At 40.2% G+C, this 17,113-nt stretch overlaps 1 protein-coding gene across 1 annotated transcript in view; it reads right to left on the reverse strand.

The window, feature by feature from the left end:
* ARHGAP35 (Rho GTPase activating protein 35) overlaps positions 1 to 17,113 on the reverse strand; it is a 110,066-nt gene that overhangs the window by 37,277 nt on the left and 55,676 nt on the right. The window lies entirely within an intron of this gene.

The following is a 17,113-nucleotide window of genomic DNA, read 5'->3' on the forward strand; positions in this document are numbered from 1 at the left end:
AACATGCGGTGGTAAGCACTGTCAGACAGGACACCAGACTAGATGGATCATAGGTCTGATCCAGTCTGGCAATTCCTATTTTCCTAACAAGGCATGGATAACCAAGAAAGCCAATTTTAATACACCAATCCTCAAATAACTGATTTTTCTCTCATTAAACAGAATAAGCGTTTTGTCACTTAATAGGACGACTAATTGCTCAATCCATGTTGTCGTGATTTTCAGCTTAAAACACTGTCAATTACAATTACAAGTGTGAACAGGGCAGTTAAAAGTCACAAAATGCTTCCGGCTTAATTCTCTGTATGTCTTATAATGACAATCAGGAAAGGGCCAGAAATGCACTGGCTATGTTCATTTTACTAATTTTGTATTTTAAATTAAAAGTTAATCTGTTTTATGCACTAATAAAATGTACATTAATTGTAATCAGGCTTCAGCCAAATGAAATGAGTGGTAAAATTCAGTACTGTATAAACAAACTGTTTACATGGGATTCTTGTTTAACTGAGACATGGGTATATACAGAGGAGACCCTTAAATAGGTTCTCCTGAATTTAAAACAAAATGTAGATACACATATGCACAATTCCAAGTTATGTGCTCTTTGTATCATCCAAGGTATATAGGGTTGAAAAAACCCTGGAGACAGAAGATTTATACACACACACTTACTTATAAAAAGCTACAAAGAGAATATCCATTACGCTAATCCACAATTTGATTTATAAAGGACAATTCTTCAAGGATGTTATAGGCACTTTTCCTTACAGAGGACTATGTATGCTCTTAGCAAAGCTGAAATTTTAATGAACATTTTGAATGACCTGAAAACAGAGGGGAATTTCAACAAACATTCTACACACACTTGAAAAAATCCATGTGTTAGAGAACGAACATGGGAAATATCAGCCTGACCAGGTAATTTTTCAAAACAAAAAAAACAAAAACAAAACCCAAATGCCTGTAAATGGAGGTTTAGAATGAAAGTGCTACCTCAACTCCAAGTTGCTGCTGCAACACTATAATCTGCAGAACTGCCTCTAAATGGATTTAGTAACATTTTTTCATGATGTGTCAGTGACGGTAAGATGACATCTTTTTGAGCTTTGTGTACATATCTCCTTGGAATTTACATTAATCTTTCTATGTTTTCATCCATTTGAAAAGGATGGTGCTGGATAAAGGCTCTCATGTTAAGAAATGTCTGAGGAAGCTAACAGCTTGTTTAATTCCCTCTTCACTTCCACATAGACAGAGAAATTGTACTAGCACTCTTTGAGATGGTTCATAGAACATTTCACTTCCTATACATGGAGGTGGACATTATTTTTAATCCGTTTGAGAAGAACTGCAGCAGGTTTTGGCTACATTAAATACACTAAAAACAAGTTTCATTGCTTGGAATGAAACCAGAGATTTTAAACAGTATATAGTTTTCGATTATACATTAAGGCAAAGAGTATTATCAATAATTTAAAGGTAAAAAATATGACAAAGCTGCTGTAATTCTCCTAGAACCAGGCATTATAAACCCAGGAAATTCAAAGTTAAGGTTATACTTAAAAGAAATCCGAACATGTTACTGTAAGATGTAAGAAATCTTACAGAAACAGTTAAGACAACCAAACAACCTTAACTCTGCCCTGTAGTAATGTCATGCATAATTAAGGAGGCATTTTAGTGACAGTGAAACTGATTTTTAAATATTTTCTTTTAATATTTTTCCTCTCACAGCATCACTACAAGAAGGAATTCACATTGCTTGGGTGCACTAATTGTCAAAACTTGTGAGCCATTTTCAAGCAAGAACAATGTTTTAAAAAGCCACTGCTCACTAGAAGGGTTAACTTTTCCCCAGCCAGTATCAACAGGACTGTAATGAATTAGAAGTCTTTCAGAATAAGCTCTGACACTGAACAACACTGAAGACAAATCTCTGTAGCCCTGATGTTATCACAAGACCCCCACTGTGAGAGTATTCACTGAAACATTTACTGGCTCAAAGCCTTGCCTTGTTTGGTATTGAACTTCATAATTCCTGAACTGCCATTGTCACTCTGATCAAGCAACAGTCTTGGTTTTAAACTTCCTGAATAATCACCGTACAGTAAACTGAGTAGAATCTCTAATAGACAGTTACAACAGCCATCTGTCATTGACCTAGAAGTATGCACACCTTTCCTCAGAACTAGTCATCTATTCAGGCTCCATTAGGCCACAGTGTAAAATGTCTGTAGAATCAGTTACTAAAACCTACAAAAGAAATTTGCCTCTTTATTTATGCAAACTTGCTACTGGTTGTTGTGCCTTTCCTGGGAAGACCCAGCCATCTGTGTACCTCCCTCCCTTCGTCAACCTCCCATCTCCATGCTTTCCTAGCTGCCTAGGACACCACAAACCTCAAACTTGGGAGCAGGCACCCATAATCCAATGTCACCAGAAGCTGCCGGATGCCTGAGGTGTCTGAGACCTCCTTACAACTTTGGCACTTGGAAAAGATTCCATTTCCCCACCACCTTAATTCCACACAAGTAGCACATTTAAATGAATGCATCAGTCTTCACATTTAAGCAAAATCATAATGTTTCCATCATCCAGAAATGGAGGAAACATTTTAAACGTGGGGGAGGGAAGTCAAAAAATTGTCATTCATTTGAAATATTTCAAATTAACTGTGCAAAGTAGCTGTGCAAAGTCAAAAAGCCCCTCTCTGTGTGGTTTCAAAACAGTGGTAACTGCAGTAGGATATTAGCATGGTGACTGTCCCATGGCCACAGAGCCATTCGGATTTAACCCAATTACCTATCAAACGAATGACACATTATTGAGACCTCAAGTGCAAGTTTCATTCACTGAGTTCTCCAGAGGCCGAAAGAGATCTGTTTAGTGAAATAAAGGACTGCACAGAGCAAACCAGATATGTAAATTTCTCATCTCTACAAATGACAGATCTCAGTGTTTTGATCTAAAACAATACAGTTGATTTGGCGGTCTGCTGCCAAACCCAGCCTAACACTATCATTAGAGGAGAGGTTTTGTCTGGATTGCCATGAATCATTCATTTGCCATGTATTTCTTATTCACACAAAACCACTTTCAAATCATTGTTCAAACTGCTTCATTGACTACCAAGCTCTTCAAATGGCTGTTAGAATTTCAGAGCCAGGAGAAAGAAAAGAGCCAGGAGAGGCTCTGCTTGTTGTCAGAGGCAAGCAAACGCTTCCTGCAGGACATAGGGTTCGGGGAGACACCAATGTAAGAAGAAAGTTCCCTAAAATTGATGACTGGTAGCTTAAAACAGCAGTTTCCAACTTTTTCAGACACCACCACCATCAGCACTTTACCAGAATAAGACCTCGACAGCACCCACCACCTCCCATTTATTATGGACATTTTGCAATGGTTTAGGCTCCTCAGGATCCCACAATTGGAGCTTGAGCTGCTTCAAAACAAACACAGGTTCAGCAATCAACTGGGTGCACCTATGTATATACTGCAGTGTTCCCTCTAATTTTTCCCACCCATGTGCGGAATGAATTATGTTATGTGCATCAATATGGAAGTGATGTGTGACACATGGGTCACATGGGTGGGGGGGTTCGGAGTGTGGGAGGGGGCTCAGGGCTGGGGCACAGGATTGGAGTATGGGGGTGGGGGCGGGGTGAGGGCTCTGGCTGGGGGTGCAGGCTCTGCGGTGGGGCTTCCCCCAGCTCTCTCCCTGATGCGGCAGCTCCAGGGCTGGGGCCATGGGATAGGTGCCCCACTCCTGGCCGCGGCAGGTCTAGGCCAGGGGAGGGGTGCCCCAGCCACAGCAGGTCCAGGCTGGGGTTGGGTTCGGGGTAGGGGAGGGGTTCGGGCTGCCCCTCCCCCAGCTGCAGCAGGTCACAGATGGGCGGGTCCCGAGTGCCTACGCAGCACTACATAGGCTGCTGCGTGGCCACACAGCTTATAGGGAACTTAGATATACTGTACTACACCAGCATAAAGTATAGAAAATGAAAACGGGAGTCTCCAATCTGAAGAATTTAAAGTCTAAGTTAAAACAAGAACAAGAGAAGGAGACACGATGTGGAGGAAGGGGCATATATACTTGGCACAAGTCTCAACTACTAGCATAGGTTTGTATGCTGGTGACTGGGAACCAGCTGACCCAGGTGAACATGTGAAAGGTACTGAAGCCAAAGCACTGAGGTCAATGTTTCAGGAATAAACTATTGGCTGAGCGCAGGACTAGAAAATTACCACAACAGGAGAAAGTAGAAAAAACTGCTTAAACTCAGGTATCTGGTCATAAAACTCTCCCACCTTTTTTTTTTTTTAAAAGATATTACTGGAGAGTTTTCATAGCACTCTTCTAGAACCTGATTTCCACCAATTGGGATCACCCACAAATCAACCATGTGGGCAGCAGAGACAGCTGGAAAATCTGAGTTCAAGACAACGATATTTTGCTATACCACATGACTTAACCAGTCCACATCTCGCCTGAACATGCTGTGTACATAAAGCTCTTAAAATGCAGATTTCAAAATGATTTTCTGTCTTTACAATCAAAGCTAGTCTCCATTTAGTATTTATAGTGCAGGATCATTGTTGTGCTCTATTTTCAGCACTGAGAACATCATCTTTACATTACAGAATGCTATGCAATAAAGGACAGGAGTGCAAGACAGATTTTACCGAAGGGTCAAGAGAATGCAAGTAAAAGATCATGGGTAACAGATGTAAATGGCAAATGTTAAAGTACTGGAGAGTCCAAGTCTTTACAATGTTAGATGCAATCTCAGTTATTGAAGTAAGTTATAAACTCCTTGGTGCAGAGACTAAATCTTCCTCCATGTTGATATTGCCAGGCATAAGTTTGCCATTTAGCAAAAAATAAATCAAGTCCCTGATAGCTGCCTGCATTTATTTAATTGCACCTACTAAAATACGACAATAAGGCACCAAACAGCTGTTAAAGTCATAAATTTTAGGTGAATTTTATCTAAAAATAACACTCTGCTCCCTATGTTATAAATAAACATATGCTGTTGTAAGTACCCCTTCTAGTACCAGAACCACGGTACTCTCAACCCAAGAAGGAAGAGTAGTCATGGACTCCAACAGAAAAGAAGATTTGGTATGTTTATAAGAATTTCACTCCTCCTCACTACAGTATAAAATATAGGCTCCCAAGAGGAAAATAAAAAGGTGGAGAGGGCTGACATTTCAGTAGTAGTATAAATCCGCATCGCACCTTATAGACAGACAATGCCCCGAAGAGCTTGCAAGTCTAAACTTGGTGTAGAAAAAAGCTAAAGTGTCACAGGACAATAACCGGAAAAGATATGGCTCTGAAGTTATAACATAGTCTTATTCCCCACACAGGTATTACAACATATAAGGACAAATTCCAAGATTACAAATTCCACCTACACCTGGGGAAAGGAAGGGAGAAGTGACCTTTAGAGATTAGAAATACCACACTAACACATGCCACCTCTGCTTGGCTAAACAGGATTCAGTTATCTAATGCTGAAACCTACCTGCAAATCAAACCATAGAGGATAATATGTGAGCAGCTGGGTCTCAAAGTGGAGACTATATTTAGGACATCAAAGTCACTGATCCACAGTATCAGTCCTACGCCCCCAGCTCTGGAGCAGTCTCTTAGAGGAACCCCTTCAGTATGCCAGACCCCCAAGGGGATTCTCTCTTCCTACAGGATAGGGGACATGGCCTCATTGTCTCCTGAGGCTGAACCTCTGTTGCTTCAACACTCCTGCTTCATACCATGAGCTCTGTTCAGTAAGTCCACCTGAGACATGCTCCTGGTGGAGACCTATACATTTTTCAGGGATTAATGTACCTCACCAAGCATTTGCAGTGACACTCAAATGGTGTTGTCAAAACAGCAGGGTTTATTAGTCAACTGGCACACAACATAGGAAGTACTTATGTTAGCACAGAGAAATGAAGATTAAGGCATAGACCATTCTGGTTAGCCCAGAGCCCCCAGCCAAGCTGTAGAGAAACCCTCACGTTCACACTCCATCTCTCTCTCTCACCTCCTTGTCAGTTCCTAGGTGAGAGCCCATGACTCCCTGTAGCAGCCAACTTTTGTCCCCCCACCTCACATCTTCCCCAGTCTTTTATTTTCGAGCTGGGAGATTTTGCTCAGCTTTTCTGCTGAAAGGTGGGGAACTCCATCTTTCTCTCGGTCCTTGGTTGCTAGACATCAGTGTACTGGTGACTGGATTTGCCATCTTCTCAGATTTTCCACTTATATGGGGTCAGCCTCGGCCAGTCATTTTTAACATCCCATTCAGGCTCAGAGAGCTAAGTAACATTCATATCTATGTCGCCCAGCCTGCCCTGAAAGCAAACAGTCCTGCCTCTCCCAGTAATATGCAAAAAATAAGGGAAACCGAGGCATACACAGGAGTCTCAAAAAGATTACAGAAAATTCCCACTTCATACCCAGCAATAAATAGTCAATAGGGCTAGGATAACATACAACATATCCTTTTGGAATTTGTATAAGACTCCCCCTTTTTGGGAGACATTTTTCTGCAGTTCTGCTTGTCATAAGATTCATATCTGTCTCCCAGAATAATCATTGAGAATCTGTTTTCTAAAGGTCTCTTGATCTAACAAGAAGTTGTTTTCCTGAAGACACCATCAGAAATTAAAAGACAAAATTTAAATACGTTCTTCCACACAAAGCACTCTGCTAATTTATTCAGTCAGCCTAGCAAACGGTGGTGGTGGTCACAACCATCCATACAAAAATCAAAAGTCCATTTTTATTTAGAGCTTTCAATTGCAACCAAAGAGCTGAGGCTGACATGCGAACTCCGAATGACGCACACAATCTGATCTAATGCAGCCATGAATCCAAAGCTGCAGGTTTTAATGTTCTCCCTGAAAGAATATTTCCAGGTAATGGAGATACTCTTCATCTCTCTCTAGTTCCAATTCTATAGCTTGAGGCAATTTTTCTTTTAGAGCTAGGTAATGCTGATGGATCTTTCATCCAGGGAGTTATGCTGAAGATTCACCCCCTTGCAATGTTGCACTAACAAGAACACCTACTGATATTCCCTCCACCACAAGGACCTCTCGTATTTAATATCAAAGCTACATCAGCAGCATTGCTGCTAAGACCTTTGGGTTATTAAACACTGAGCTAACCACTGGGAAATTAATTGTTTCAACAAGTAATCACTGAATCCCACATGTGAAATACCACAAGGTGAAACTCCAGGTAATATCACCCTCATGCAGGAGGTGGGATGGTGAGAGAGTATGCAGAAGTGATTATTCTAGCCCACATAGCAAGCAACCTGGAAGCTTTACTCTTTTCACTGAGAGTAAGAGAGAAGTCACTTCACTTAGAAAATCTGATCTTCAGTTTTAGATCCAAGGTTCACAGACTAGTTTTCCTAGGGGGACAAACATGCAGGGATTTATTTTAAGGCATCAAGATCAACCTGGCTAAAATTAAATATTAAAATGGTTCACAGATGTTATCCCGTTTCACCCACCATTGCTATAAGGGATAAAAAGAATCTATATTCCGTTTGAACTTCCACAGTTATTCACATTACTTCAATTATTAATGCTGCAGAGACAAACTGATGAAGAGTGAAGTTTGGAGGACCAACACATACACAGGGCAAGACTGGTTTCAGAGTAACAGCCGTGTTAGTCTGTATTCGCAAAAAGAAAAGGAGGACTTGTGGCACCTTAGAGACTAACCAATTTATTAGAGCATGAGCTTTCGTGAGCTACAGCTCACTTCCTCAGATGTAACTAGATGTAACTAGACTGTAACTAGTGAATTGGATTTAGTCTTTTGACTGAGAGAAACCAACATAATGCAGTTTCATTTGTCAATAGCTCAGAGCTGTTAGATTAAAAAAAAACACACAGTACAACCTACCTTCCAGGATATCAGAGCAAACTGCATTGCTTCTGGTTTTCAATTAAGTTCTAGGGTTTTGTTTTGCTTTTTGTGGGCTTATTTTTGTTTTTTGTTAAATAAACAGTGTTAAAGCTGTGCTAATAAAGGCACAGAGTGGCCAAGTTGCCAAACATTGACAGAATTGAACTCTTGGCCTTCCTACCTCCCTACATTCACAAGTTTTTTTTCCCTTTTGGCTAACTTGCTAACTATTTTCCTCATTACAATTACTTTTTCCCCTACTATACAGATTAAGGCTCCTCTAGGAAAAGCCTCTTGTACACGAAGTTTAAACTCAGAGCAAACATTTATGAAAGTTATGAGCCCTCAAACAAAAAAAACCTAAAACCTTCAATTACACTAATTGGTAGAATCTGATAAAACATGGATTCCCCCTGCTCATGCCACAGAGTTAATCAAAACAGAAGCACATGATCACCAGAAGAATGAGTTCAAAACCTGCTGGAATCAAATATATATTTTGTATTGGGCATTATGATGTATATGTACTCAAATCCCTGCCAAATCAGGACCAGAGAAATACCCTGAAGCAAGATAATCTTTCAAATGGTCTTTAGTGTTGTACCATGAAAGGTAAAACAAATGAACAGATTTTCATAGTAAAAGAAAAATCTAAATGGTCAACCCCACTGATTTAAAGCATCTTCAGGTGACACCATTTAGGTTTTACTATGGAGATTATCAATGGCTGATCACTGCCATTCCACTTCACATACAGAACAAAATCCCTCTTCTAACACACCAGCTAGAGATCTATTGTATGTGCTGATTCTGCCTGTTTCGGAGCAGGTTAGACCTGCACTCTCAGCATATACATCATAAAGGGTGTCAGCAATATGACAAAGGGCACAGCACACTATCAACACATACAACCAACCAACCAGTACTTGGTCTGCCCAAAGGGCTCTCAGCCTCTAACTGATCTACCAAACTAAGAAAAAGATTAACAATACTCAGAGCACTCCATTATTTGAGGGAGAATTCTGGCTGCTAACTGCAGGGTATTATTCATCCCACTGGGGCAAAATGAGCTACAGATGCACTAACAAAAACCTCGTCCCGATAGCTATTTATACAGTACTGTCTGAATACATTATAGCTACAGATGTAAAGCTGACAGACACAGCCTTGCACGTAAAATCATTCCCCTAGCTATTTGTAACACAGTGGGAGGACCTAGTGAGGACTAGTTGCAGTTCTGATGCATTACGAACTTTGAACATGCTACAAGAAAAACCACATGATTTATCACTGAATGGTCAACATGATTAGAGCATGTCACCTTACCATTTTTTTTTTTTAAATAAAAAACATTTTGCACCTGTGTTCAAACCCTGCTAGAGAAATAGCCTGAGATAGCACCACTGGACATTTTAGCTTTAGCTAGTTTAGTTACAGTGTGAACAGGGCTTCAGAGCTTGCTGTAGAATTGTATTAGTAAAGCCATACAAGGTAATCTAATACCACAAGGCTCTAAGGCCCCAGCAAGCAAATACACACACCTCTGTGTCTATTACAGCGTAGCACAGCATAAGCACGATTCCACGTTTCACCCAGCACATCTGAACTGATTCCTAGAAAGGTCATGTGGAAGTTGTAATAGTTGTGAAAAGTATTTTGCAAGTCCATGCTAGGGTGGACATCGTTACAGCTGGTTGTTCTAATGCCAATGCTGCAATATGCAACAGCCCTAATTGAAGATATTCATCTCTCCTTTCACCAAGGAAGTCGGATGTTCATGCAAGGCGTGGAACTACCTACTGGTTAGGCAGCAGCCATGACATGTATCCTTGTCAGCCAGTTTCCTTTGTGCAGTTTTCTTTATGAGAAGTGGGTGTGTGTGTGTTAACCAGTGGTTAAAGCTTCCCTGAACTGCTGATACAACAGCAAGTGGGCTAATGGGATACCTCATTTCAGCTATGCCAATGAAACACTGCTCTATCTGATGGTGAGCGATTTGCACTGACAGACTGAAAGCCTAATATCTCATTAGGACACTAAAGAAAGAGAGGTTTTTCTATTGTGAGGGACAGACTATTGTGTTTTTGCAATATTAAAAATGTCTGCAGACAGAATCCTAGAGGACTGTTTTCTACACACCGGCCATTTCAGAGTACAAACCAATCTCTCACACAGAATGGCTGCAAATGGATCAAAAGGCTCAGAGAAAAGAGCAAGCATAAATAAGAAGCAATCTATTCATAAGAAAGCATAGTACAATGATAGCAGGAACAAGATCTGGCTCCCTATTGCTATATTCCAACATTCCTGGGAGGAATTTTATAGTTTCTATTTTGAAAAAGGTCTCATTCAAAGCTCTTCCTTCCCACTGAACAATATAAACAGAAGTTACACTCAAAGTGCTCCAGAGAAAAATGGCCTTATATTATGCAGTTCTACCAGAATGCAACAGCCAGAGATTAGAGTTAATCTGAAGGCAGTCCTAAATTCTAGAACAGGATTACTTCTGACAAAACGAAAGCTCGACAGGATTGTATTACAAAGTCGCTGGTTGTTCTATGCCTGAAAATGCTACTACTTGCAGATTATTACACTTTAGTTACATGTTCAAAAGAAAATAATTTACGTTTTGGCAACAGCCAAAAGAAGATGTGCAAAATGTAAGTAGAAGAATCAGCAGTCGGAACCTCTGGCATGATATTAGGAAGCAAAACCACCACAGCACTTTGCATTTTATTCATCTTTAGGCTGCTGAAGCAAAGACAGCTTTATGATAAAAACCTAGCACAGCAATTACAGCCTTAAAAATACTTGTGAAGCACTAAGATATTTCTCTCTCTATTGTAAGGGCTAATCTGCGAGCAGAATACCATGCTTACTTTAAAAAAAAAAAAAATCAACATTGTCCAATTGTTTAGGTTTAAAAGATCTGTATTATGTTCAGAACATCTCTCTGATGCCTCTTGTGATTGTTAACTTCAGTTCTTTAAAAAACAACAAACAAAAAAACCCGTTTTGAGTCCAAAGAACCCAAATAATGTTAGTTAGTGGCTGTGTGTCAATTTTGACTGCAGAACTTAGTGACAAAAGGAGATCCTCTATTTTCTAGGACCACCAGACCTCCTTTCAGGCAGGCCAATGAACAGCTGTCAGATGCTAACTTTCAGTCCCTGCTGATACCAGTTTGATTTGAACTAGTGACCCAGAGGGGAGAGGCTCTGTATCTGATTACCAACCCCCTACACCATTTAGTCCCCCCTTGCCTTCCTCATGCAGCCCTTGACCTCTACTAGCAACAACCTATTGGCCTTCACCCTCACTTTTGGCTAATTCAAGCAGAACAAATAATCATTTTTCCAAACTCTTACCAAAACATTAAGGGCCCTTCCTATCAAATCTATAAAAGAGAATCTTCTTTGGAACAAATCTTTGATGATTAGTAAATCAATGACTTCTGCACATTTTTTGTACACGCCACAAAGAGAGGTGTAAACAGGGGAAAGAGAACTATCCCTTTTTGGCTCTTCTGAGTTTGGTGAGAACTGGTTACATACAGTTAATACAAGCTCACTGCCATATTTCTCAGAAAACAAAACTTGGGGTTGTCCTCCTCCCTTCACATATTAGAACACATTTATGAGACCTGATATTGCAATAATTATCATTTAGTGGAGTTCTGATTAACTAGCCGCCACCCACCCCCGCTATATCTCTTACCATGCAAATCCAACTTCCCCTTTAAGTGCATATGTTTAATTTTACAACTCAAGATCTCTTACAAGCCTCTGCAACACACTTAGTTCATGTTAGCCCATGGAGAAAGACCAGGTAATAGTCTTTGTATTTTGATGGCCAAAAAGTCTCAGACTCATCTACAGGAGTCTGTACATGCTGAGACAACTGACTGCGCGCGTTTGAACTGCCAGTTGAGAGAACAGTATAACCCATTCCTCCAGTGAATTAAATGATTAGCAAACAGGGCAGCTATATGTCCTTAAGCAAAGCATTTCCTTTTATATCAAGCCAACTGCTGATCACTATTCAGGAAATTAAAGCTACTGGCTTTTCCAAAAGAAACTTCCATTACAATTAAAGAAATGCGCATATTTAAACACACATGAAAATAAGCCATAACTGCCAGTAAATATGACATATTGATTATCCCTAAAGCAAATATACAAAAATTAAACCAATTTATATATAGATACATCAGTGTAGCTGTGCACATAAAAACCCATCCAACGTACCCAAGGAGTAAAATACTCTAAGTTTTGTCTATACACACAGGGTTGCACCAGTTTAACTAAAGGTATGTTTTTTAACTGATTTAGTTTGCTAGTGCAAGTTTGTGTGTAGACAGTGCAAGTTTAGAATCACAAATGAAGGTCATCAAGTCCAGCCCCCTGCACTGAGGCAGGACTAAGTTTACCTGTGCCATTCCTGACAGTTGTTTGTGTGTAGACATTCTTAAACTGAAACCAGAACGTGTGCACACAAGCTTGCACCAATTTAACTAAACCAGTACGCAGAAGCTCAGGAAAAGTAGAAATAATATCTGGGCAAATAAATGTGTCAGGTTTCCTACCTGCCAAAAAGAGGCCATCGATGAGGCTGGGGCAGAATGAGTGACATCAATCAGGGGATGGTGAAAGAGTGGGGCCACATGGAATGGGAGCAAAGAGAACTGAGCTGCCTCTGGGGTAAGGAGAGAAGAGGCTAAACAGAACGGAACTGAGTTGCTATTCTGGTGAGAGACGGAAGATGGGGAGGTGATGAACTTTAGTTTGAATGTATTGACTTAGCTCTCTGATCACAGGTGTATGGTGACTGGGAAGAGATAGAGCCTGGGTTTTTCAGCTACTCTGGTAGATCAAAATAGTCAGGTAGGTCAAGAGCAGTTACCCTTTCCCAGAAAAATAAGAAACTAGTTTAATTTTCCAGCCAAGCCAAAGCAGATTGTACAGCAACTTTTAAAATCTGTCTACAACTTAGATTGTAAGCTTTTGGGGACAAGGACCATCCATCTCTGCTATACATTTGTACAGTGCCAAGCACAAGGGGACCTTGATCGCTGTTTGGAACTCATAAGCACTACTGCAGTACTATAGTAAGAACAACCACCGCCACCACCGAAAGAACTCAATCATTTGTAACTGAAATGACTGACCACTTGTCCACAGATAAATTTTTTTCCCTTTAATTTTTGCATTCCTCTGCAGTATAAACAAACTGTCGAACATATATGGTGAATAAATTAAAAACATTAGAACTTGTATCACTGATAGGGAAATTAATAGGCACATGCAGTGGATAGAAGGCATGTTTTAGGAAGCGTTTCAAGAAGAGATTATTTTTCCCCTCACGAACTTTAAGTGAACAGAGCTGGACTGCAATGACAAAAGATGTTCCCCTATACAAACACACAAAAACGGAAACCTAGGAAATTCTGATGATGCAGAATACTTCAGGTTTCAGACTAGAGAATCTCTTCAGGAATATCCTGCTGTTTTGGGTGTTGAGCAGGCAACAGAACTATTTGAATTTAGCTCTGGCTGGAAAAATAAATTCTTGGGTCTTTACAGATGTCTTGGTCACCAGTGTTGCAAATGCCTGAATTATACCATCAAAGCAACAAAGATGCTGTCCCATTTTTCCCCTCATATGAGCCATAAGGGAATAAAGCTGAAACATATATAGATAAATTTAGAGCCCCCAAGAGAAAATGACCATTCAAGGCCACAGCTGTAGGATCAAAGATCTTCAGGAGAAAATGGCAATTCCCTCAAGATAAACGGACTTATCACCAAGCAAGAGAAAACCTTCCATTGGTCAAAGCAAAGACTCCAACAACTGAATCCTGACAGTAATTTAAATACCACACAGATCTGAGGAGCCATATCACCACTTTGAAAAAATGAGAACAGATGGGGACCAAAATGCAACTGTCTCTAGCAAAAAGCTGCTCTTCAGAGCAGGCAGTTTAAGTATTAGGACATCTCAGAAGCCCAATATGGATTAGGGGATAGGCTTATAAATCACACCTACTGGAGAAAAATCAGTGAAAATGAAATATCAGCGACTGGATTTTCAATATCTGTGTCAGGTCTTCACCTTCCAGTTCAGAGCATTACAAACTCAGTATCTGAAGAGGATAAAGAAGGGTAGCTGAAGATTAAGTTCCATCTACACATTGCATCAAACCCCAACACCTTTAACAAAGGAACAGCATAACGGAAGGGACCAGTAAAAGCAATAGGGATGCTACCTACACCTATTCTAAAAGCAGGTTCTGTGTATGTAAGACATTTTCATTTTAAATGAAGTCTGAAACCTGATATATATGTCACTAGCTTTATTTTGTCTGTACACATTACCCTGTTGTATGACTTTTGAGAAGGTGGGGATAGGACACCAAAGATTTACGTCCTTTAGCACTCCAGCAAAGCTTTGCTGGCATTTAACAACTAGATCAAACAGAAGAGAATCCTTGTCTAAAGAAGCATTTTCAAATATAGAATACAGACTTACACTGAAGAGTTATTTAATTGGAACTAAATCAGTATATCACACTTTAAAATTGACTTTTTGGACTGTTGTCTAGGCTTCATTTGACCCAGACCTTGAAAGATTAAAAGTCAGTGTATTTTCCCCCTTGTCATGAAGTTTCAAATAGTGAGAGTGTTAACACCATTACTCAACTCCAGATGTTGCTATCAGGGTTAATAGCAGGCTGAGGCAATCTGTCCACACTTAATGATACTTAATCATTACTGATTACACTTGGATTAGAGAGAATAAATCCAGGCGTAAAGAGACTGTAATCTGCAGCCTGACTGTGTTGGGCTACTAACACATTAGTTTAAGCCTGTAATCTTGAGCATAGCTATTACTGAAGAAGAATTTGCATTACTAGAGACTAAGAGCACCTCCCACCTCAAATGCTATCAAGGCTTTGAAAGCAGCAAGTGAAAACCAGAGGAGGGCGAAAAAAGGATCAAAAATACTGTAAGCACACACAAAAAAGTAAAGGAGGACTTGTGGAACCTTAGAGACTAACAAATTTATTTGAGCATAAGCTTTCATGAGCTACAGCTCACTTCACTGGATGCATTCAGTGGAAAATACAGTGGGGAGATTTATATACACAGAGAACATGAAACAATGGGCGTTACCATACGCACTGTAACGAGAGTGATCAGGTAAGGTGAGCTATTATTATAATAAAGAGATTGAAGTGGATAATAAATGGACACAAATCAGACGTCAAGAATTATAGCATTCAAAAACCCAGTCGGAGAACACTTCTATCTCTTTGGTCACTCAATTACAGACCTAAAAGTGGCAATTCTTCAACAAAAAAACTTCAAAAACAGACTCCGAGAGACTGTTCAATTGGAATTAATTTGCAAACTGGAAACAATTAACTTAGGCTTGAATAAAGACTGGGAGCGGATGGGTCATTACACAAAGTAAAACTATTTCCCCGTGTTTATTACCCCCACCCTTGCTGTTCCTCAGACGTTCTTGTCAACTGCTGGAAATGACCCACCTTGATTATCACTACAAAAGATCCCCCGCCCCCTCTCCTGCTGGTAATAGCTCACCTTACCTGATCACACTCCTTACAGTGTGTATGGTAACACCCATTGTTTCATGTTCTCTGTGTATATAAATCTCCCCACTGTATTTTCCACTGAATGCATCCGATGAAGTGAGCTGTAGCTCACGAAAGCTTATGTGCAAATAAATGTGTTAGTCTCTAAGGTGCCAAAAGTCCTCCTTTTCTTTTTGTGGATACAGACTAACACAGCTGCTATTCTGAAACACAAAAAAGTGTATTTCAAACAGAATTAAGTAAACCATCCAGATATAGTTAGGACATCTAGAATTCTTTGCTAGTTAAAGAATTTTGACACAGAAGTTGTGGCAGAACTGAATCTTGTGATGACTTTCAGTACTATTCAACCCTAGCTTCAGAATTCAAGGATAATCTCTAACCATTAAATAAACTTCCAAAATTACATCCTTGCATTGCACTTCAGGTACAGAACAAGCAAACGGGGAAATGTACAAGTAGGCCCAAAATAATGTATGTTTCCATGTTGAAAGGTTTAGAAGTCACTCCCCCAGAAATGGAACTAGAACTAGGTATGGGAACTCTCTATCCCTAGAAAACAGATTGATATCAAGTGTCAGAATCAGGAATAATCTCAGGGCCTATTGTATTAACACAGGGAAAGGAAAAGCCAAATAAGAACACTCACTAATACTGAAGAATGGGATACTGAGTTATTTTTTAAATCAATTTTAAGTTATGCTTGAACAATAGTTTCTTCCACTACTGCCCCTCGACTGTTCTGTCTTCTTTATCATGCACATCAATGTTCAGCTGACATGGCAACAGGTTGCTAACTGGTAGCTTATGCCATTCCTTATGCCTGTGGCAGACTAAAGAGTTGTAAAAGGTGAATGTTTTCTCTTCCTCCCTTCTCACTGATTCCCCACCTACCACCCTGAAAAACAGTCCAAGAACAGCAGAGGCCTGAGGCTCAGTCTACACCTAAAACTTAGGCTGACCTAGCTACATCACTCAGGGATGTGAAAAATGTCATGCCCTGACAAAACAGTTAAGTCAACCTAACCTCCAGTGTAGATGTGACTAGGTCAATGGAAGGATTCTTCTGTCCATCTAGCAACTGCCTCACAGTGAGGTGGACTGAGTACATTGATGGAAAAACCTCCTCCTTTGATGTAGGAAATGTCTAAACTATGGTGCTACGGCAGCAGCTGTAATGTAGATATACCCTTAATCTATGCCACAGCAGAGTGAAGCGGGTCAAAGTAATGTCGTTTTCACTCTGCTATAAGGCAGAGATCAGCAGCAACAGTAGGGGTGTGATCCAGGGAGAGGATGAACAAAGTAAAAAAAAAAAATAAAAAGACACAAGCTTCCTGATGCCCTTCCACTCTGCATCTGTAAGGGGGATGGGAGAACAACCCATCCTTCTCTCTCCAGAAGCCAGACAGAAAATTAAACTCAGTATATAATCTGATTTTCCTAACAATGCACAAGATGAAACACAAAGTTTGGGGCCAGTACCATGAAGAGAATGACAACACTGGGGATTGCTGGGTTTGGGTTTCTCATTAGGACACCACTCCTTGATATTGGTGATGGGG

This window comes from Lepidochelys olivacea, assembly GCF_965140295.1.
Source record: "Lepidochelys olivacea isolate rLepOli2 genome assembly, chromosome: 23".
In the NCBI taxonomy this organism is placed as follows: Eukaryota; Metazoa; Chordata; order Testudines; family Cheloniidae; genus Lepidochelys; species Lepidochelys olivacea.